A 22,405-nucleotide genomic window follows, 5' to 3' on the forward strand; every position below is an offset into this window, starting at 1 on the left:
AAGAGGAACAAAATGTTTTTTCCGGCCTTAACAAAAGCAGGTACCGAAATGAGCACAGGGATCTTCTGACCCAGCAGGAACAGTCATTAGAGTAGAGACAGTGAACTGTCCCCTTAACTCCAGGTGCAACTAGCACAACTGTGTGACTTCCTTAATTCTTCCTGGCAGGTGTCTCACTTGGCAGGTTGATCCGGTTTCTCTTTTGGCTCAATTGGCAATTCTGGGAGTTCAGGGGGACAAGATGGCATATAATATGCTACTGAGACCAGATTGTGGGTGGCCTGGATGGCAGGTAATGTTGGGGCCATTGTAGCAGAAGCCAGAGGTCTCGCGGGAGTAGGTGTGACAGAAGCAGAACTAGTGCCCGGCTATGGTGGTGACTCAGTTGGTCACGGGGGCTTGACCCTATACCGGTAACCTGTGGATGTCTGGTATAATTCTCTTGCTTGATCTTCTGCCTTTTGATTGGTAGCATCCTCCAAATCCTCAGAATGCTGGTCTTCCATCTCCTCTATATGCGACACTGTGATGGTGTACCATCCTCTGGGTCCCCACATTTTCAAGAAAGAACCTTGTCTTCTGGTCAGAGACTTCTGGATCCTTGGTAGTATTAGTCCCTTTTCACAGATCGTCTGGTAACGAGAATGTCCAATTGGTTATCCTGCTCTTGGATCAATCCGTACCCCCTCTTTTGGTCAAAATTAAGGACGGTTCCGAAGATCATTTGTTTTTCCAGAACTTTACCCCGTGAACCATCCAACCATTCTCGGGTTAAGGATTCAATTAATTTGTTTTGGGTGATTATTTTGGACCTCCAAACTTCATAGGGGTGTTAATGTGCCTCTTTCTGGTGAGACATGGTTGCTACATTACCATTGCACCCCTCAGGAGGATGAGGCGAGGTAACAGCCTGTTCAGGCTGAACAGGAACAGCAGCAGAGGCCATGGGGGGTAATGGTACCATTTCGGGTTGTACAGATCAGGGCTGTGGAGTCAGAGTCGGAGTCGATGTCCATTTTGGTGGAGTCAGAGTCGGAATTGGAGTTGGTATAAAATGGATCGACTTCAACTCCTAAAATATATAATAAATTGGGTACAGTACTTTAATGCAGTTTGTGGGGAATATTTTTTTCATAAGAATTTGGGAAAGTTATGAAATGTCCTATATATGCCTGTCTTATTCCTGATCTAAGGGTCTAGACTTTTAGCTGAGATGAATCTGTGCTACAGTAAATTTAGCACTTAAACATGAGCCATGTATGAGGGAGTCGGAGTCAGAGTTGGAGTCGGTGTCATTGAAATTGAGGAGTCGGAGTTGGAGTCTGAGTTGAAGGTTAGGCTTACCTACTCCAGAGCCCTGGTACTGATCTAGCTGCTGCCATGACAGGTACTGATGATTGGGGAGACAAAAGGGGTCCTGGTGATAAGGATAACCCATAAAGCTCCTCTTCTCTCCACAGCCCCATATGTTCACTTGTTTGGACTATCCAGTCCATGTCATGGATCGGCCTAATCCATTCCCTAGACCCTCTATACTTGGCCTTGATGAAATAGGTACTGGGTGGTGGACTAGACCTTTCTGATGGCGCTACAGTGACCGACATGCAGGAGGGGACTGTGGCCGACATATGCGATGATAAACTGACCTGAGATGTGGCTTGAGCTTGAGGTGAGTACTTGGCATGCTGCAGCGTGGCCTGGTCCGGTGGTGACACCGCCCCTTTACCTCTTTGCGGCACAAAATCAGTGTGGATGCCTGCTCTGATAGCTGAGAAAGGTGGCAGAGCAGTCGGCCCAGTGAGGCCCCTGAGCAGTCTCTTGTACTATGAGGCGGAGGGATCGCAAGCCTGCATCCTTCTTTGTAGACACAGTGGCAGCTTCCATTTTTCCCTCTTCTTGCTGGAACAATATTTCTTCCTGACGTTTCTCTCTAGTAATGACCTTCCTCCCATAGTGCAGTACAGTGTTTGCTTTAACTCCTCTCATCAAGGGGTAGCTCCTCACCTTCCACTGGTGCTTCATGCAAGTGGTCAGTACTTTACTTTTTTTTTCTACTAAGAGTTCAGCCTCTTCCATACTGCTCCTCTACAAGGGGTTGGGCACTGCTTCGCTCAGTACAGAACGCACACCCCCAAGATGGGACGGAGTTCTTCTTTACAACTCTACCCAAGGACACCAGTCTTAGAGAATACAGTCGCCATATTAACTTCTATAGGACACACAGGATTCTGTTGCTGCACTCACTTCTTCATATGTTAATTGGAGAAGCCACTCACTGACACTGTGATTCTGTATTTCCATAACCATAGCTGCCTAGTTCTGCTATTGTGCTTTTTCAATATTTGTCCCCTTTAATTGATATAGCAGAGTTTAGTTGAGGTCCTGTGCTGCTGTATGCTTCAATAGCTGTGCCTCTGATCACTACAGTCTTATTCCCTCTCAGGATTCCCCGTATGGGCCACCAATGTGGTATGTCCATCACTCAGTATATGAGCACGTCCGCGCCCACTGAATGGCCAGGTCCACTGGACGGCTGCATTCCTAGAAGGGACCCGGCCTTGCTCTATACAAGTGTATGGAGTGAGGCCACGCCCACTAGCTGAGTTCTTGCCAGGAGTATGCGTTGTATGTCCGCCACTCAGTATATGGAGGCAGGACAATGAAACATGAGTTCTTAGGAATCTTGAAGGGATTTTTCTCAGGGCGACCATTAATCAGAATCTTTCACAGTGGAGGTAACACTGGAGGTAACAGTTTCCAGTCATAGGTTGACCGTAAGGTTTTAATCAAGCTTCTTTCCCTCACACAGAATCACTTCTCTTTATACAAAAATTCCAGCAAACAGATATGAAAGTCTCTTCAAATAGAGTGTCTTTACACAGAGCAGCACCATACTGTCATCATGCAGTAAGACTACTTCTGGCTATCCTGACTACTTCTCTGAATCCAGCAGTAACTTCTCTGACTGAGCTGGTATCTATAGCTTAACTTAGTTCAGCCTGACAGGAGACTTTCTCTAACATAGCTTTCTCCTGGGAATTCTGGACACAACAACTTTCCCAGAATCCCCTGGGGCTGTACTAACCATTCCCTGTCTCCTGTAACCACTTTAATCCCTCTAGTTGCTGGATGATTCTCAATTATCAGTGCAGCTTCTACTTGTCATATATGTACAGTCATGGCCAAAAGTTTTGAGAATGATACCAAAATTATATTTTCACATGATCTGCTGGCCTCTGGTTTTTATTAGTGTTTGTCTGATGTTTATATCACATACAGAAATATAATTGCAATCATATTATGAGTACCAATAGGTTATATTGACAGTTAGAATGAGTTAATGCAGCAAGTCAATATTTGCAGTGTTGCCCCTTCTTCTTCAAGACCTCTGTAATTCTCCCTGGCATGCTCTCAATCAACTTTTGGACCAAATCCTGACTGATAGCAGTCCATTCTTGCATAATCAATGCTTGCATTTTGCCAGAATTTGTTGGTTTTTGTTTGTCCACCCGTCTCTTGATGATTGACCACAAGTTCTCAATGGGATTAAGATCTGGGGAGTTTCCAGGCCATGGACCCAAAATCTCTATGTTTTGTTCCATGAGCCATTTAGTTATCACCTTTGCTTTATGGCAAGGTGCTCCATCATGCTGGCAAAGGCATTGTTGGGCGCCAAACTGCTCTTGGACGGTTTGGAGAAGTTGCTCTTGGAGGACATTCTGGTACCATTCTTTATTCATGGCTGTGTTTTTAGGCAAGACTGTGAGTGAGCCGATTCCCTTGGCTGAGAAGCAACCCCACACATGAATGGTTTCAGGATGCTTTACAGTTGGCATGAGACAAGACTGGTGGTAGCTCTCACCTCTTCTTCTCCGAATAAGCTGTTTTCCAGATGTCCCAAACAATCGAAAAGGGGATTCATCAGAGAAAATGACTTTGCCCCAGTCCTCAGCAGTCCACTCCCTGTACCTTTTGCAGAATATCAGTCGGTCCCTGATGTTTTTTCTGGAGAGAAGTGGCTTCTTTGCTGCCCTCCTTGAAACCAGCCCTTGCTCAAAGAGTATCTGCCTCACAGTGCGCGCAGAAGCACTCGCACCAGCGTGCTGCCATTCCTGAGCAAGCTCGGCACTGCTGGTAGTCCGATCCCGCAGCTGAAACAGTTTTAAGATACGGTCCTGGCGCTTGCTGGTCTTTCTTGGGCGCCCTGGAGCCTTTTTGACAACAATGGAAGCTCTCTCCTTGAAGTTCTTGATGATGCGATAGATTGTTGACTGAGGTGCAATCTTTGTAGCTGCGATACTCTTCCCTGTTAGGCCATTTTTGTGCAGTGCAACGATGGCTGCACGTGTTTCTTTAGAGATAACCATGGTTAACTGAAGAGAAACAATGATACCAAGAACCAGCCTCCTTTTAAAGTGTCCAGTGATGTCATTCTTACTTAATCATGACTGATTGATCGCCAGCCCTGTCCTCATCAACACCCACACCTGTGTTAATGGATCAATCACTAAAACGATGTTAGCTGCTCTTTTTAAGGCAGGACTGCAATGATGTTGAAATGTGTTTTGGGGGTTAAAGTTCATTTTCTGGGCAAATATTGACTTTGCAAGTACAGTAATTGCTGTTAAGCTGATCACTCTTTGACATTCAGGAGTATATGCAAATTGCCATTACAAAAAATGAAGCAGTAAACTGTGGAAAAATGACTATTTGTCTCATTCTCAATACTTTTGGCCAAGATTGTATATTGCATACATACCCTCAGGTCCCGGTTCAGAAACCGGCGAATCTTTGCAGCGCATAGTGCGTGCACTGGGGGGATTCATAAATTTGCAGCCACATAGAGTGACTGCAGACTTATCATTTTGGACAGGACAACCCCTTTAACTGTAATCTCTTATTTGTTCTTCGTGAAAGCTTTGATTTTGTCAAATAGGCTGCATAACTTCCAAGAGCAAAATCTGGCTACACCACTAAAACATGAATTTCCCTCCATTTACCATCAAGTTAGCTGTGATGAACAAGATGATGTTTCCTGGTGAGTTTATTGCTTCAGGCACATGGAAATGAGAGTGGTTAAAATGTATTACTATTAAATGCCTGCACAGCTGCAGATTGTGAAGCGTGGAAAACCCTATTGAGAATCTTTATTTAGGAAGAGTGAGCTTCAATTTGCCCTGAACAGATAGTTTTTTATACTTCTACATAGATTTAGTAAGCAAGCAATGAGATTTAGGCTATGTGCCCACGATGCAGAAATGAAGCAGAAAATTTCTGCAGCATTTCTGTATCTCCCTGGCAGAAAAAACGCATGCAGATTGTGCATGCGTTTTTCCTGCAGAATACATGCGGAATACATGCGGATTCACATGCGTACCCACATGCGTTAACACATGTGTTTCCGCATGCGGACTGACAAGCACTTTCCAGGCGATAGCATCACTTGGAAAGTGCTTGACAACTAGGTCATACTATATAAATCCATGCAAAAGGCATGGATTTATATAGTGTGGCCGTAAAAATAAAAAAATAAAGCTATATTTACCCCCGATCCCCCGCCGCGTGTGCTGTCGCGCTCGTCCTGGCTTCTTCCGGGTTTCCGGCACATCGCGAGACAGCCTGCGGTCACATGACCGCGACGTCATCTCAGGTCCTGGAAGATAAGCGCTGCAAGGGCCGCCGGACAGGTGAATATAAACTTTATTTATTATTTTATTCTTTTTTTTACAGGTACAATGGTACCCAGGTCTGGAAGAGAGTCTCCTCTCCTCCAGAACTGGGTACCATCCGCACATAGAGACGCATATAATCCGCTTGTACAAATGTACAGATGCGCATTATATGCGTCTCAATGCAAGTCAATGGCGGCCATTCCGCTGCCCTTCCGCAAAATTAATGAACATGCTGCGGATTTATTTGCGCTGCAGAAACGCTGCGGAATAATCCGCAGCATGTGCATTGACATTGCGGAATGCCATTGGGGACCATGGGGTGCGGATTACCATGCGTCTTTGATGCGTTTCCGCTGCGGAAATTCCGCAGCAGAAAATCATGAAAAACGCATCGTGGCCACGCAGCCTTACAGTGAGTAAATATGTTGTATTTTTGAGCGCTGCAGATTTCAACATGTCTCTGCATTTCAAATATATTAATTCATCTAAGCAAGCATTTTATAATAAGGCAGATCCAAATTTCACCATTACTCTTCAATACAATTCTAGATTCTTTATGCTTTGAGAAAAAAAGTTAAAAAAAATGTATATATACTCTCTATATATTACTGCTGCATTCATCACACTGCTGAGAAGGGTGATTGGCTTTTTCCAGCAGTCCCCATAGAGGAATAAAAGTGCCCTGTTCTGCCAATCATGGTGGTCCTAGAGGTTGAACCCAACCAATCTATTTTATGGATATCTGATAAATTATTCTCACCAAACAGTCTCTTTAAACCCTTTCCGCCATGGCCAATTCTATTTTTTACTCTTTTGTTTTTTTTCTCCCCTTCTCCGAAGTGTCATAGATGTTCTTTTGCATACTTCTGGCACTGAATTTTATGGTGAGGATGCTGGACATGTTATCTTCTGATGACTCTTCCATGGAGGCCATATTTGTACCAGTGTGTCTCAACAGTAGAACGATGTACCACAACTCCAGAGTCTGCTAAATCGTTCTGAAGTTCTTTTGCAGTCAATTGGGGGTTCTGATTTGCCTCTCTAGCAATCCTGCGAGCAGCTCTCACTTAAATGTTGCTTGGTCTTCCAGACCATATCTTGACCTCCACTGTTCCAATTAACTGCCATCTTTAACTTTAGGCCTTTTAGAGATCATTTCATCTTCAACTTGCTTAACTGTTCACAATAACAGGAATTTGGACCAGGGGTACCCAACCTTTTAAATGCCACTGTATATGAAAACGTTAAAACATAGGTAAAAGGAGAATGTCAAACAGAGACTAGGACCAAACAGGAAGCCCTTAACAAGATAATAGTCACCATTTAGCAGGGAAAAAAATATGTATATATATATATATATATATATATATATATATATATATATATATATATATACAATCATGGCTGAAAGTGTTGATATCCTTGAAACTGTTTCAGAAAATGAAGTATTTCTCCCAGAAAATTATTGTAATTACACATATTTTGTTATACACATATTTATTTCTTTTGTCTGTATTGGAACAACACAAAAACAAAACAAATAAAAAAAGGTACTTTGGACATAATTTCACATAAAACCCCAAACAAGGGTCAGACAAAATTGTTGGCACCTTTCCAATATTGTGGGTAAGCAACTTTGTTCCAAGCATGTGATGCTCATGGAAAGTAAAAGATATTGGCAATATGAAAATCACACCTGAAACCAGATAAAACGGGGAGAAGTTGACTCAGTTTTTTTGTTGTGTGTTTGTGAGTACCACACTAAGCATGGAAAAGAGAACTGTCTTAGTACATGAGAACCAAAATTGATGAAAGATATCAAGAATCTCAAAGTTACAAGTCCATCTCCAGAGATCTTGATGTTCCTTTGTCCATGGTGCGCAACATAATCAAGAAGTTTACAACCCATGGCACTGTAGCTAATCTCCACGAGGATGGCAGAGAAAAATTGATTAAAGATTGCAAAGCAGGATAGTCCGGATGGTGGATAAGCAGCCCAAATTAACTTCCAAAGAAATGCAAACTGTACTGCAGGATTAGAGTGCATCAGTGTCAGCGTGAGTTATCCAATGACATATGAATGAAATTAAATGCTCTAGCAGGAGACCCAGGAAGACCCCACTGCTGACACAGAGACATAAAAAAGCTAAACTGCAGTTTGCCAAAATGTATGTGAGTAAACCAAAATCCTTATTGGAAAGCTTCTTGTGGACAGATGAGACCAAGATAAAGCTTTTTTTGTAAAACACATCATTTTACTGTTTACTGAAAATGGAATGAGGACTATAAAGAAATGAACACAGTACCTACAGTTAAATATGGTGGAGGTTCAAAGATGTGTTGGGGTTGTTTTGCTACCTCTGGCACTGGGTGCCTTGACTGTGTGCAAGGCATCATGAAATCTGAAGATTACCAAAGGATTTTGGGTTGCAATATAGTGCCCAGTGTCAGAAAGCTGGGTTTGAGTCGTAGGCCATGGGTCGTCAAGCAAAATTCCAGTTGAGCGGTGTAAGAAGCTTGTTGATGGTTATAGGAAGCAATTGATTGCAGTTATTTATTCCAAAGTGTGTGCAAACAAATATTAATTTGAGGGTGCCAATAATTTTGTTCAGCCCATTTTTGGGGTTTTGTGTGAAATTATGTCCAGTTTGCTCCTTTTCTCTTTTTTGTGTTGTTCCAATACACACAAAGGAAATAAACATGTGTATAATAAAAAATTGCAATAATTTTCTGGGAGAAATAATTCATTTTGTGTGACAATTTCAAGGGTGCCAACACTTTCGGCTATGACTCTGTAAGGTCCCCAGGGCGGTAGACAATTTCAAGGGTGCCAACAATTTCGACTATGACTGTGTAAGGTGCCCAGGGCGGTAGTCATTTGCGAGGGGCTGCATTTCCACACCCTGGCATCCCTCAAATAAACAGTGTCCCTATCCTTAAATGTTGAGCTGTGTGCAGTGCGATGTAGTCACTTTAAGGCTGGAGGCCCTCGCTGCATCCAGATCCTTTGATCCTGGATCAGCCGCACATAAACCAGTTCAACATTATTTAAAAGTCTGAGTTAATTTGATGATAAATCACAGCACATTTCCATGTTCTCCATTAATTCAGCCTGAGCTATCCCTTCACTCACTGACTCCTTCAGCCTCCGGGATAATCCATCCGGATCTGCAGTATTAATGAGACCTATCCCGTTTCTCTCAGGTGTTTCCCGATCCGGCTTCCACTTATTGGAAGAGAATAAGGCACGCTTCCCAGTGCTTAGCTTGGGCCTTAGGCCCCAGATTTTACAGGAATTTCCAGTGAAAATCGTTCCTGACGTCCTCATACTGCCAGAACAGCGCGTACTTCTCGTGCCCTCCAGCCCTCTGGCATTGAATTCTTACTAATTCTTACTAAAACTTATCTATCTCTCCATTTAATCTAACCAGGAAGTGCTTTCCTTTTTATATGACTCATCCCTGTCTCATGCTGGGCTCGTCCCAAACATTTTAACTGTATCTAACCTTATGCTCCACTGCCTATACCTAATATGCCCAACACTGCATATTTCCATTTCCTAAATCTATCAGCCTTATACTATACCAGTGATGGCGACCATTTTAGAGACTGAATGCCCAAATGGCAACCCAAAACCCTCTTATTTATCACAAAGTGCCAACACGGCAATTTAACCTGGGGAAAAAACAGACTTGCAAAATACTCCACACACACACACTGCTCTTGTGCAAATTATATATACACACCCTGTGCAAAATATATACACACATACACACTACCCCTCTGCAAAAATATATACACACACTGCCCCTCTGCAAAATATATACACACACACTACCCATCAGGAAAATATACACACATACTGCCACTCTGCAAAATATACACACACTGCCTCTCTGCAAAACATACACACCCTGCACCTCTGCAAAACATACACACACTGCCTCTCTGCAAAACATACACACACTGTTCCTCTGCAAAATATACACACACACACTGTTCCTCTGCAAAATACACACACACTGCCCCTCTGCAATATATGCACACATACTGCCCCTCTGCAAAAAATACACACACTGCATCTCTGCAAAACATACACACACAGCACCTCTGCAAAACATACACACACTGTTCCTCTGCAAAATATAGACACACACTGTTCCTCTGCAAAATAAACGCACACTGTCCCTCTGCAAAATACACACACTGCCCCTATGCAAAATATATATACACACACACATTGCCTCTCTGCAAAACATAAACACACTGTTCCTCTGCAAAATAAAGACACACTGCCCCTCTGCAAAATACACACACACACTGCCCCTATGCAAAATATATATACACACACACGCTGCCCCTCTGCAAAATATATACACATACACTGCCCCTCTGCAAAATATATACACATACACTGCCCCTCTGAAAAATACATACACACACTGCCCCTCTGTAAAATGTAAACACACACACACTGCCCCTCAGCAATATATATATATATACACACACACTGCCCCTCTGCAGGGGCTCCAGGTTTTTGTGGGCCCCTGGCAAAAAAGTCTCAGTGGGCCCTTTAACACATACCATGATTCATTATGCAGAGATACAATGGAGAAATATAGGTATACAACACAGGGCCCAGCCTGCCCCCTCATCCTTCACATATGCAGACATGCACACAAATACAGTACGCAAACATGCAAACACATAAACACATATAGTACGCAGAGATGCACACATACAATATGCAGACAAGCACACACATACAGTACGAAGACATGCACACATACAGTAGGCAGACATGCACGTACACAAACATATACACACGCATACGTACATGAACATATTTGAAGACAAATTCACAAAACACATATAAAGAGACATAAATGTATACACAATCATACACACTGACATACATAGATATACAGTCATGGCCAAAAGTATTGAGAATGAGACAAATAGTAATTTTTCCAAAGTTTACTGCTTCATTTTTTGTAATTGCAATTTGCATATACTCCTGAATGTCAAAGAGTGATCAGCTTAACAGCAATTACTGTACTTGCAAAGTCAATATTTGCCCAGAAAATGAACTTTAACCCCCAAAACACATTTCAACATCATTGCAGTCCTGCGTTAAAAGGAGCAGCTAACATCGTTTTAGTGATTGATCCATTAACACAGGTGTGGGTGTTGATGAGGACAGGGCTGGGGATCAGTCAGTCATGATTAAGTAAGAATGACATCACTGGACACTTTAAAAGGAGGCTGGTTCTTGGTATCATTGTTTCTCTTCAGTTAACCATGGTTATCTCTAAAGAAACACGTGCAGCCATCATTGCACTGCACAAAAATGGCCTAACAGGGAAGAGTATCGCAGCTACAAAGATTGCACCTCAGTCAACAATCTATCGTATCATCAAGAACTTCAAGGAGAGAGCTTCCATTGTTGTCAAAAAGGCTCCAGGGCGCCCAAGAAAGACCATCAAGCGCCAGGACCGTATCTTAAAACTGTTTCAGCTGCGGGATCGGACTACCAGCAGTGCCGAGCTTGCTCAGGAATGGCAGCAGGCTGGTGTGAGTGCTTCTGCACGCACTGTGAGGCGGAGACTCTTTGAGCAAGGGCTGGTTTCAAGGAGGGCAGCAAAGAAGCCACTTCTCTCCAGAAAAAACATCAGGGACCGACTGATATTCTGCAAAAGGTACAGGGAATGGACTGCTGAGGACTGGGGCAAAGTCATTTTCTCTGATGAATCCCCTTTTCGATTGTTTGGGACATCTGGAAAACAGCTTATTCAGAGAAGAAGAGGTGAGTGCTACCACCAGTCTTGACTCATGCCAACTGTAAAGCATCCTGAAACCATTCATGTGTGGGGTTGCTTCTCAGCCAAGGGAATAGGCTCACTCACAGTCTTGCCTAAAAACACAGCCATGAATAAAGAATGGTACCAGAATGTCCTCCAAGAGCAACTTCTCCCAACCATCCAAGAGCAGTTTGGCGCCCAACAATGCCTTTTCCAGCATGATGGAGCACCTTGCCATAAAGCAAAGGTGATAACTAAATGGCTCATGGAACAAAACATAGAGATTTTGGGTCCATGGCCTGGAAACTCTCCAGATCTTAATCCCATTGAGAACTTGTGGTCAATCATCAAGAGACGGGTGGACAAACAAAAACCAACAAATTCTGGCAAAATGCAAGCATTGATTATGCAAGAATGGACTGCTATCAGTCAGGATTTGGTCCAAAAGTTGATTGAGAGCATGCCAGGGAGAATTACAGAGGTCTTGAAGAAGAAGGGGCAACACTGCAAATATTGACTTGCTGCATTAACTCATTCTAACTGTCAATATAACCTATTGGTACTCATAATATGATTGCAATTATATTTCTGTATGTGATATAAACATCAGACAAACACTAATAAAAACCAGAGGCCAGCAGATCATGTGAAAATATAATTTTGGTGTCATTCTCAAAACTTTTGGCCATGACTGTACACACACATTTGACATTTTTTAGGCAACAAACTTTGCTCACCTGCCCCTGGCTTGTGTCCCGTCCAACTCCTGTGGCATGTGGCTGTGAAGGGCATGCTGCTTGATTGCCGTCACTTAAATAGACATGGCCATGTGCAGTACACTGTGCGGCTGTGTCTGCTAGTAATGACACGGCCAGGTTGGCCCTGCACCTTTAATTTTGCTTATGTGTTGCCCCGGCCGCATCACTAGTAGCAGACACTCTCTCACTCTGTTTAAGTGATGGCAATCAAGCAGCGCCGTCGGCCTTGCACAGCTGCTAGGGAGCGGCCCGGGACCCGACAGCGAGTGGGCTCCCAATTTGTCCAAGGCCCTGGCCCTGCACAGACACACACACTGCCACTCTGCAAAATGTATACACACATACTATTCCTCTGCAAAATTACACACACACATTGTTCCTCTGCAAAATATATATACATATACACACAGTTCCTCTGCAAAATAAACACGCACACACATAGTCCCTCTGAATAAAGTCACCCCCCCATCCCCACACGCTGCTTCTAGTCATACTGTGCCCCCTTTCACATTGATACATTTAATGTTCGGCTCCTGCTGGAGCTCTCACCAGTGTCTGTGCCCAGAGCGCAGTCTCTGCTCCTCTGTGGCCCCGCACAGGCATCAATGTGATGAGGTCAATAGCGTGATGCGTCATCATACTGCTGCCCCTCAAACCCAGGGCTGACAGGTGCTCTCTCTGCCCAAGTCCCAGTGCAGCAATGCTCAAATGTCTAAAACACACAAATACATTTGAACATGGGAAGGGAGCGGCTTGCGTGCAGCGGCGGACCTGGCGTGCATGCCCATAGAGAGGGCTCTGAGTGCCTCTTCTAACACGCGTGCCATAGGTTCGCCACTGCTGTACTATATCTTATGTCCTCATCTATCAAAAGTCATTAGCTATCTCTAAGCATTAAACTGTGTCCTTTTCTTCCCCTATATCTTATACACTAATAACATTGTATATTAATCACCATAGATTAGTAAAACTGCATGCATTAACCCCTATAAAACTCTAAGCAGTTTCACATATTACAAGTAGTGATGAGCGAGCATACTCACAAGTACTCAGAACTTGCTCGAGCATCTCAGTACTCGAGATGCTTGGAGCTCGCCGAGTACTTGCGAGATGCAGGGGCGGATGCTCGGGTCCCCTCCCTGCATGTTTGGGGCTCTTTAGAGCGCCAATCAACATGCAGGCATTGCCTGACACTCATTGTAATGTCGCAGCCATGTTGGTTGTGGCATTACAGTGATTGGCTGGCCGCACAGCATCATCAGGTCTATATCAGACCTGGTGCCGCAGTGCTCGTCAGTCTACTCCGCAATCAGGCAGTGTAGGGAGAGGTGATGCTGAGCTAGGGAGAGATTTGGTTGTGTATTAGGTAGTGTAGGGAGAAAACAAGTACATTACACATATCCATCTCAACAAACAGTCCTTCTGAGGACTAATCCATCTACAGACATATCAGGCAGGCAGTGTATATAGGCAGGCAGTGTATATAGCAGACTGCAGTGCATATAGCTCCATTCCAGTTCTGCCTGCTGTTGCTGCTAAATATTTCTATACAAAAGCCCAAGTCTCAGGGGCCTGGAATAATTTTTTGGGATCTTAATCCTCATTATTTGCTTAAAAAGCAATCCAGAGAACAGTTTTTCTGCGCCATTTGCTTGTTGGCACTGCAGAATACAGCCAGGTCCTTTCCATATTACAGCGCTAAAAATCCAGCTATTTAAAACTTTGGTTTGTCCATCACACGGATCACATATAATTGCGCTGAAAATACTGCCATTTTTGGCCTCCATTAAAAAAAAATTTCAGTGTGTCATTTAAGTTTTTGGCACCAGTTTGCTGTTCAAAATAGTTACCTACAGGCCAGGTATTTAAAACCGTTGTTTTTTCCTCACACGGATTACATATAACTTCGCTCCAAATTCAGCCATTTGTAGTGAGCGTGGAAGATATTGTCCTCCATTTAAAATGGGCAAGGCGCGTGGCAAGGGACGGGGAACAGGACATGATGGAGATGGTGCATGCAGAGGCCGAGGCCAAGGCCGTGGGCAAGCTAAAATTGTGCCACAACAAACACCCACATCTTCTCGCCCAACCTTCCTGTTCCAATTCCTAGGGGACCACAGCACACCACTATTGAACCAAGAGCAGTGTCAAAAGGTTGTTGTTTGGATAGCGGATAATGCTTCCAGTCACTTAGCCACCACCACCACCACCACCCTGTCTTCCACACGGTCAAGTCTCAGTAGCCGTGAGTCTGGACTGCTTATTCCTCACCCAGATCCTCCTTCCTCTCACCATGCCGAGTGCCCGGAGACAACTGATACCACACTTGGACACTCAGAAGAGCTGTTCACTTTTCCATTTATAGATTCGGGCCTCTCGCCCGGTCCACTTGAAGCGGAAGAAGAGGAGATCGCATGTAGCGATGTCCAAATATTTATGCAGCCACGGCCACACGAAGATGGCGGTGGGAAAGTGTCACAAGAGGTGGCTGATGATGGGACACAATTGCCCGAAAGTCAGGAGGAGGACCAGGGTGCAGAAGTGGAAGACAAGTTGGTGGATGATATAGTAACTGACCCAACCTGGCAGGAGGACATGCAGAGCGAGAACACCAGCACACAGGGTGAGGGAGGCAGAGCACCCCATCAGGCAGGAAGAAGCAGTGTGATGGCCGCAGACAAAAGGCAGGGAACCGTTCTCCGTAACACCAACACGAAGGAAGTTGCCAGTACAACTGTTAGGTCTTCCCGACTCTGGTTGTTTTTAAAAGACTCTACCGATAACCCCAAAAAGGCCATATGCACCGCCTGCCAGGCCAGCATCAGCAGGGGTGGCAAAACTTGCAGCCTGACCACCACCAGCATGATCAGGCACATGGCAGAAAAGCACCCGACTTTGTGGGCCGAACCCCAGAGTCCGGGAACAGTGTCTGCGGGTGGCACCATTGCTTCTTCCGCTGTTGTGCATGCAAGCCAATCCCCAGTCCATGGTTCATGCGAAGATGCCTCCTTCCCTGCACCTGTCGTTGCACACTCTCAAGTAGCAGCATCAGGAAGCACATCCACGTCCTTGTCCCAACTCAGTGTTCAGTTGTCCATACCCCAGTCCTTGGAACGCAAGCGCAAATATGCAGCCAATGCCCCACAGACCACACTACTAAATTCCCACATTTCACGACTGCTTGCGCTCGAAATGTTGCCTTTTAGGCTCGTGGAGACGGAAGAATTCCGCAACCTGATGGCGGCGACCGTCCCTCAGTACTTGGTCCCCAGCCGCCACTATTTCTCCCGGTGTGCTGACCCCGCATTACACAAGCACGTGTCCCAAAACATTAGCCATGCCCTCAACAACGCAGTTACCGGGAAAGTCCACCTAACCACAGACATGTGGACAAGTGCTTGTGGGCAGGGACGGTACATCTCGCTGATAGCACACTGGGTTAACATAGTGAAAGCCAGGATCCAGTCGGACCTTGGGACGAAACACGTCCTCCCGACGCCAAGTATTGCGGGCCCTAGGTCTTTCAGGGTTGCCCCCACAGTCTACAGCTCCTGTACCTCATTCTCCTCAGCCTCGTCCTCCTCAGCCTCCATCTCCGAAATTATCACATCAGTCACAAGCTGGAAGCACTGCCTCGGCCAAGTGGAAACAGGCTGTGCTGAAGCTAATATGCTTAGGTGACAAACCACACAATGCTGAAGAGCTGTGGACAGCTCTGAACGAGCAGGCAGATCTGTGGTTGACACCGCTGAAACTACAGCCAGGCATGGTCGTATGTGACAATGGCTGGAACCTGGTGGCGGCTCTGAGGTGAGGTGAGCTCACACACGTACCATGCCAGGCCCATGTGCTTAACCTCATGGTTCAGCGGTTTCTCAAATCCTACCTTATTGACTGGGACAAAGTTCTTAATCAAAGGAATACGAATAGTAAATGGGAAACCTTCAAAAGAATCCTGAATACTCAGTGCGAGAGGTATATACCGTATGGGAATAAAAGGGCCAGAAATAAGAGGAAACCAATATGGTTGAACAAGAACGTAAAAGGGGCGTTAAATAGCAAAAAAGAGGCATTCAAGAGATTAAAACAGGAAAACAGTAAGGAGGCACTAATGTGTTACAAGGAAAAAACGAGAACCTGTAAAAAACAAATAAAAATAGCGAAGGAGGAAACAGAGAAACGTATTGCTAGGGAAAGTAGATCAAATCCCAAACTGTTCTTTACGTATATAAATAGTAAAAGGATTAAATCGGATAATATTGGACTGATAAAAAGTGAGGAAGGCAAAATCATAGAGAAAGATGAGGATAAAGCTAATCTATTAAATATTTTTTTTTCGACAACTTTCAAAAAGGAAATAGAACTAACAGGAGAAATGAGAAGTGACAAGCTTAATCCTCCACTAAGTATGACTAATCTAACCCAAGTTGAGGTACAGAAATGCCTCAGTAACATTAAAATAAACAAATCACCAGGACCTGATGGCATACACCCACGGGTACTAAGGGAACTAAGTAATGTGATAGACAGACCGTTATATCTTATATTTAAGGACTCTGTTGAGACTGGGTCTGTACCACTTGATTGGCGACAGGCGAATGTAGTGCCAATATTCAAAAAGGGAGCGAAAAGTGACGCTGGAAACTATCGGCCGGTGAGTCTGACGTCCGTTGTGGGCAAAATTTTTGAAAGCTTCATTAAAGAGGCAATTACGGAGCATCTTGATGCTAATAATCTTTTAATCCCGAACCAACATGGATTCATGAGGAATCGCTCCTGCCAAACAAACCTGATTGACTTCTACGAGGAGGTTAGCTCTCGAGTAGATCAGGGGGAACCAGTGGATGTCGTGTATCTCGACTTCTCAAAAGCGTTCGATAGCGTGCCACATAATAGGTTGGTATACAAAATGAGAATGATGGGGCTGGGGGAAAATGTCTGCAAGTGGGTAGCTAACTGGCTAAAGGATAGAAGGCAGAGGGTGGTTATAAATGGAATATTCTCAGATTGGGTAAGCGTCACTAGTGGGGTACCACAGGGGTCTGTACTAGGCCCAATGTTATTTAATATCTTTATTAACGACATAGTCAACGGGATAAATAGTAAAATATCAATATTTGCAGATGACACAAAGTTATGTAAAACAATTAATACAAAAGAGGACAGTGCAGACCTACAGAGGGATTTGGATAAGCTGGGTAGGTGGAGCATTAAATGGCAAATGAGGTTTAACGAGGAGAAATGTAAGGTCATACATATGGGAAGGAAAAATGGAAGTCACCAGTACTCACTGAATGGGAAATCATTGGGGATTTCAGAGATGAAGAAGGACTTGGGCATCTTGATTGATAGCAAACTAAATTGGAGTGCCCAAAGTCAGGCCGCTGCTGTAAGGGCAAACAGGGTAATGGGATGTATCAGAAGAGGTATAGCTGCAAAGGATGAGAACATTGTTCTTCCACTGTACAAAGCACTGGTCAGACCACACTTGGAATACTGTGCTCAGTTATGGGCCCCAATATATAGAAAGGATATAAACGAGCTTGAAAAGGTACAAAGGAGGGCGACAAAATTAATAAAGGGAATGGAGGGACTGCAATACCCAGAGAGGTTGGCAAAACTAGAACTATTCAGCCTGGAAAAGAGAAGGTTGAGGGGGGACATAATAAATGTGTACAAATATGTTAGGGGACAGTATAGAGATCTTGCCCGGGATTTGTTCAAAAGGAGGGATATTACGGTAACAAGAGGGCACTCACTAAGACTGGAAGAGAAAAGGTTTCAGCACCAGCATAGGAAGGGGTTCTTTACGGTAAGAGCAGTGAGAATATGGAATTCACTGAGTGAGGAGACGGTAATGTCAGATTCACTACACCAGTTCAAGCGGGGACTGGATGCATTTCTAGATACCAGGCAGATTTCAGCATATACTTAAAAATAAAATAAAATAGTAGGTTGATACAGGGATTTATTCTGACTGCTGGTTTCAGAGTCGGGAGGGAATTTTTCCTCAGGTGAAGATTGGCCAAATCATTTGGGGTTTTTGCCCTCCTCTGGATCAACTTTAGCAATTACAGAACTAACAGGTCGAACTTGATGGACGCAAGTCTTTATTCGGCTTTACAAACTATGTTACTATGTTACTATGTTACCCGGAGATGCTGGATCTGCTTGTTAAAGTATGCCGCCTGTGTGCTTATTTTAGAAAGTCAACTACAGCTTCCACCTCCCTTGCCGTGTTTCAGCAGCATTTGCAGCTTACGTCTCACAGACTGGTGTGTGATGTCCCCATGCTTTGGAACTCTACACTGCAGATGTTGGGAAGGATTTGTGAGCAGAAGAGGGCAGCTGTTGAGTACCAGCATCAACAAGGACGTCGGTATTCAGTTCACACTCCACACATAAAACCTCAGGAGTGGACATGGATGTCAGACATATGTACCATCCTCCAAAACTTTGAGGACTCCACCAAGATGGTGAGAGGCGATGACGCCATAATTAGCATTATTATCCCACTTCTCTATCTTCTGAAATGCTCTCTGCTCACAATCAAATAGGATGCATTACAGGAGGAGGAAGAACAGGAGCTAGTTTCATGCGCTATAGAGAGTACTACCTGCACAGCTGTCATACCGTCTGTTCAGTGTGGATGGCCAGAGGACAGAGAGGAGGAGGAGAGCATGGTCAGTCATCCTCTTGGTGAGGACACGGAAGTCTTGCCTGTTAGTAGTCTGGCACGCATAGCTGAGTTTATCTTACGCTGCCTTTCCCATGACCCTCGCGTTCTCAAAATTTTGGGTGACAGTCATTACTGGTTGGTGACACTTCTATACCCACGCTACAAGGAGTACTTTATATCTCTTATTCCTGAAGCGGACAGGTCTACAAAAATGGGGCTGCACCATAAGGCCCTTGTTGCGGAACTATTAAAAAAACTCTCATCTGAAAACGATGGCAGCAGAGGTCACACATCGTTGAACAACCAAGGAGTACAGGCAAGAGAGACAAAACTTCAATCCAGCAAAGGCAGTGGAACACTGTCAAAGTTCTGGGAGAATTTTCTCAGCCCCTCCCATCACACAAGCCCTGAGGTGCGGGGTACTCTCACCAGGAATTCAAAGTTTGGGAAGATGCTGAGGGAGTACCTTGCCGACCGTACCAACGTCCTCCCTGATTCCTCTGTGCCTTATAATTATTGGGTATCCAAGCTGGACACGTGTAATGAACTGGCTCTCTATGCCTTGGAGATCCTGGCCTGCCCTGCCGCCAGCATTTTATCAGAGCGGGTTTTTAGTACCGCTAGTGGAATTATAACTGAAAAGCTCATCCGCCTGTCAACTGAAAATGCTGACAGGCTGACTCTTATAAAAATTAACAAGGGCTGGATTGGGCCCGACTTCTCAACACCACCGAATGATAGCAGCATAACAAACTCAAATCCAGTGTCTTTTTTTGGGAGGTGTATTCCCATGCACCTCTTCACACCCACGCATGGGCATACGCTTCCTGATTTTGTCTCTTTGCTCTTGTCCTACTCCTTCTCCTCATCCTCCACCACCATATCACCAGGGTGACCGTGGTCCATGATGCAACACCCACATAAAAATTTTTTAAAGGGTGTTTATGATGCCCGTAAAACAAATTTTTTATATAGTATGTTCATGTATACCCCCCAGAGGTAAATGTGTGTTAGCCCATACACTTAGTGCATGGGCATTACAAGTATAGGAGACCCACTCCTTTCTAATGAGAACATTTTTTTTATGAGGCCCTCCTCCACATCTATTCCAAGGGGCATTGGAGTGCCTTCCAATTTTTGGCAGCCCTTGCATTCACTGCATAGACAAACACAATGGGAGACCCACTTCCTAATAATGGGAACATTGTTTTAAGGAGGCCCTCTGACCTCCATGTCTCTTCCAAGGGGCATTGGAGTGCCTCCAAATTTTTGGCAACCCTTGCATTCACTGCATAGGCAAACACAATGGGAGGACTAGTTCCTAATAATGGGAACATTGTTTTAAGGAGGCCCTCTGACCTCCATGTCTCTTCCAAGGGGCATTGGAGTGCCTCCAAATTTTTGGAAACCCTTGCATTCACTGTATAGGCAAACACAATGGGAGACCCACTTCCTAATAATGGGAACATTGTTTTCAGGAGGCCCTCCTCTAAGTCTCTTCAAAGGGGTATTCGGGTGCATCCAAATTTTCAAAGTGGTTTTGAGGTGCGTCCAAATTTTGGGCAGCCCTGCCACTCACTGCATATGCAATAACAGTATAGGAGACCCACTCTTTAGCAATGGGATCAATAAAACATACGGCTCTAAGAATACACTGTGTGCAGAATTATTAGGCAAGTTGTATTTTAGAGGATTACTTTTATTATTGATCAACAACTATGTTCTCAATCAACCCAAAAGACTTATAAATATCCAAGCTTAATATTTTTGGAAGCTGGAGTGTTTTTTTTTTAGATTTGGCTATCTTAGGAGGATATCTGTTTGTGCAGGTAACTATTACTGTGCAGAATTATTAGGCAACTTAATAAAAACCAAATATAATCCCATCTCACTTGTTTATTTTCACCAGGTAAACCAATATCAGTGCACAACATTTAGAAATAAACATTTCTGACATGCAAAAACAAAAAGCAAAAAAATTAGTGATCAATATAGCCACCTTTCTTTATGATGACACTCAACAGCCTTCCATCCATAGATTCTGTCAGCTGCTTGATCTGTTTACGATCAACATTGCGTACAGCAGCCACCACAGCCTCCCAGTCACTGTTCCGAGAGGTGTACTGTTTTCCCTCCCTGTAGATCTCACATTTTATGATTGACCACAGGTTCTCTATGGGGTTCAGATCAGGTGAACAAGGGGGCCATGTCATTATTTTTTCTTCTTTTATACCTTTACTGGCCAGCCACGCTGCGGAGTAGATGGATGCATGTGATGGAGCATTGTCGTGCATAAAAACATGTTTTTCTTGAACGATACCGACTTCTTCCTGTACCACTGCTTGAAGAAGTTGTCTTCCAGAAACTGGCAGTAGGTCTGGGAGTTGAGCTTCACTCCATCCTCAACCCGAAAAGGTCCCACAAGTTCATCTTTGAAGATACCAGCCCATACCAGTACCCCACCTCCACCTTGCTGGCGTCTGAGTCGGAGTGAAGCTCTCTGCCCTTTACTGATCCAGCCTCTGGCCCATCCATCTGGCCCATCAAGAGTCACTCTCATTTCATCAGTCCATAAAACCTTTGAAAAATCAGTCTTAAGATATTTCTTGGCCCATATTTGACGTTTTATCTTATGTTTCTTGTTCAAAGGTGGTCGTTTTTCAGCCTTCCTTAACTTGGCCATGTCCCTGAGTATCGCACACCTTGTGCTTTTTGATACTCCAGTAACGTTGCAGCTCTGAAATATGGCAAAACTGGTGGCGAATGGCATCTTGGCAGCTTCACGCTTGATTTTCCTCAATTCATGGGCAGTTATTTTGCGGCCTTTTTTGGCCAACACGCTTCTTGCGACCCTGTTGGCTATTTGCCATGAAACGCTTGATTGTTCGGTGATCACGCTTCAAAAGTTTGGAAATTTCAAGACTGCTGCATCCCTCTGCAAGACATCTCACAATTTTGGACTTTTCAGAGCCCGTCAAATCTCTCTTCTGACCCATTTTGCCAAAGGAAAGGAAGTTGCCTAATAATTAAGCACACCTTATATAGGGTGTTGATGTCATTAATCAACACCCCTCCTCATTACAGAGATGCAAATCACCATATTTACTTAATTGGTAGTTGGCTCTCAAGCCTATGCAGCTTGGAGTAGGACAACATGTATAAAAAGTATCATGTGATCAAAATACTCATTTGCCTAATAATTCTGCACACTGTGTAGTAAGGGCCGACTGCTGGCCCTTTAAGAATAATAAAGGTCGCCTGATGGCCCTATAAAATTAGGCTTTGTGACTTTCAGAGTCCCTCCTTCATAAATGAAACACAATGTGTCTGATGATATCTAACACACCACATGGCCAGATAAGGTTGTAAAATGTTAAAATGACATTTCCTGGTGAATGCTTTTGTCACGGTTGAAAGCAATGCAATAGTGAAAAAAACGCATCAAAAACGCTATGTGTGAACATAGCCCAAGGTGTGGAGGAGTATTTTTGTTTT

This window comes from Phyllobates terribilis, unplaced genomic scaffold (assembly GCF_046119375.1).
Source record: "Phyllobates terribilis strain yellow unplaced genomic scaffold, ASM4611937v1 Scaffold_8__6_contigs__length_399053987, whole genome shotgun sequence".
Classification (NCBI taxonomy): domain Eukaryota; kingdom Metazoa; phylum Chordata; class Amphibia; order Anura; family Dendrobatidae; genus Phyllobates; species Phyllobates terribilis.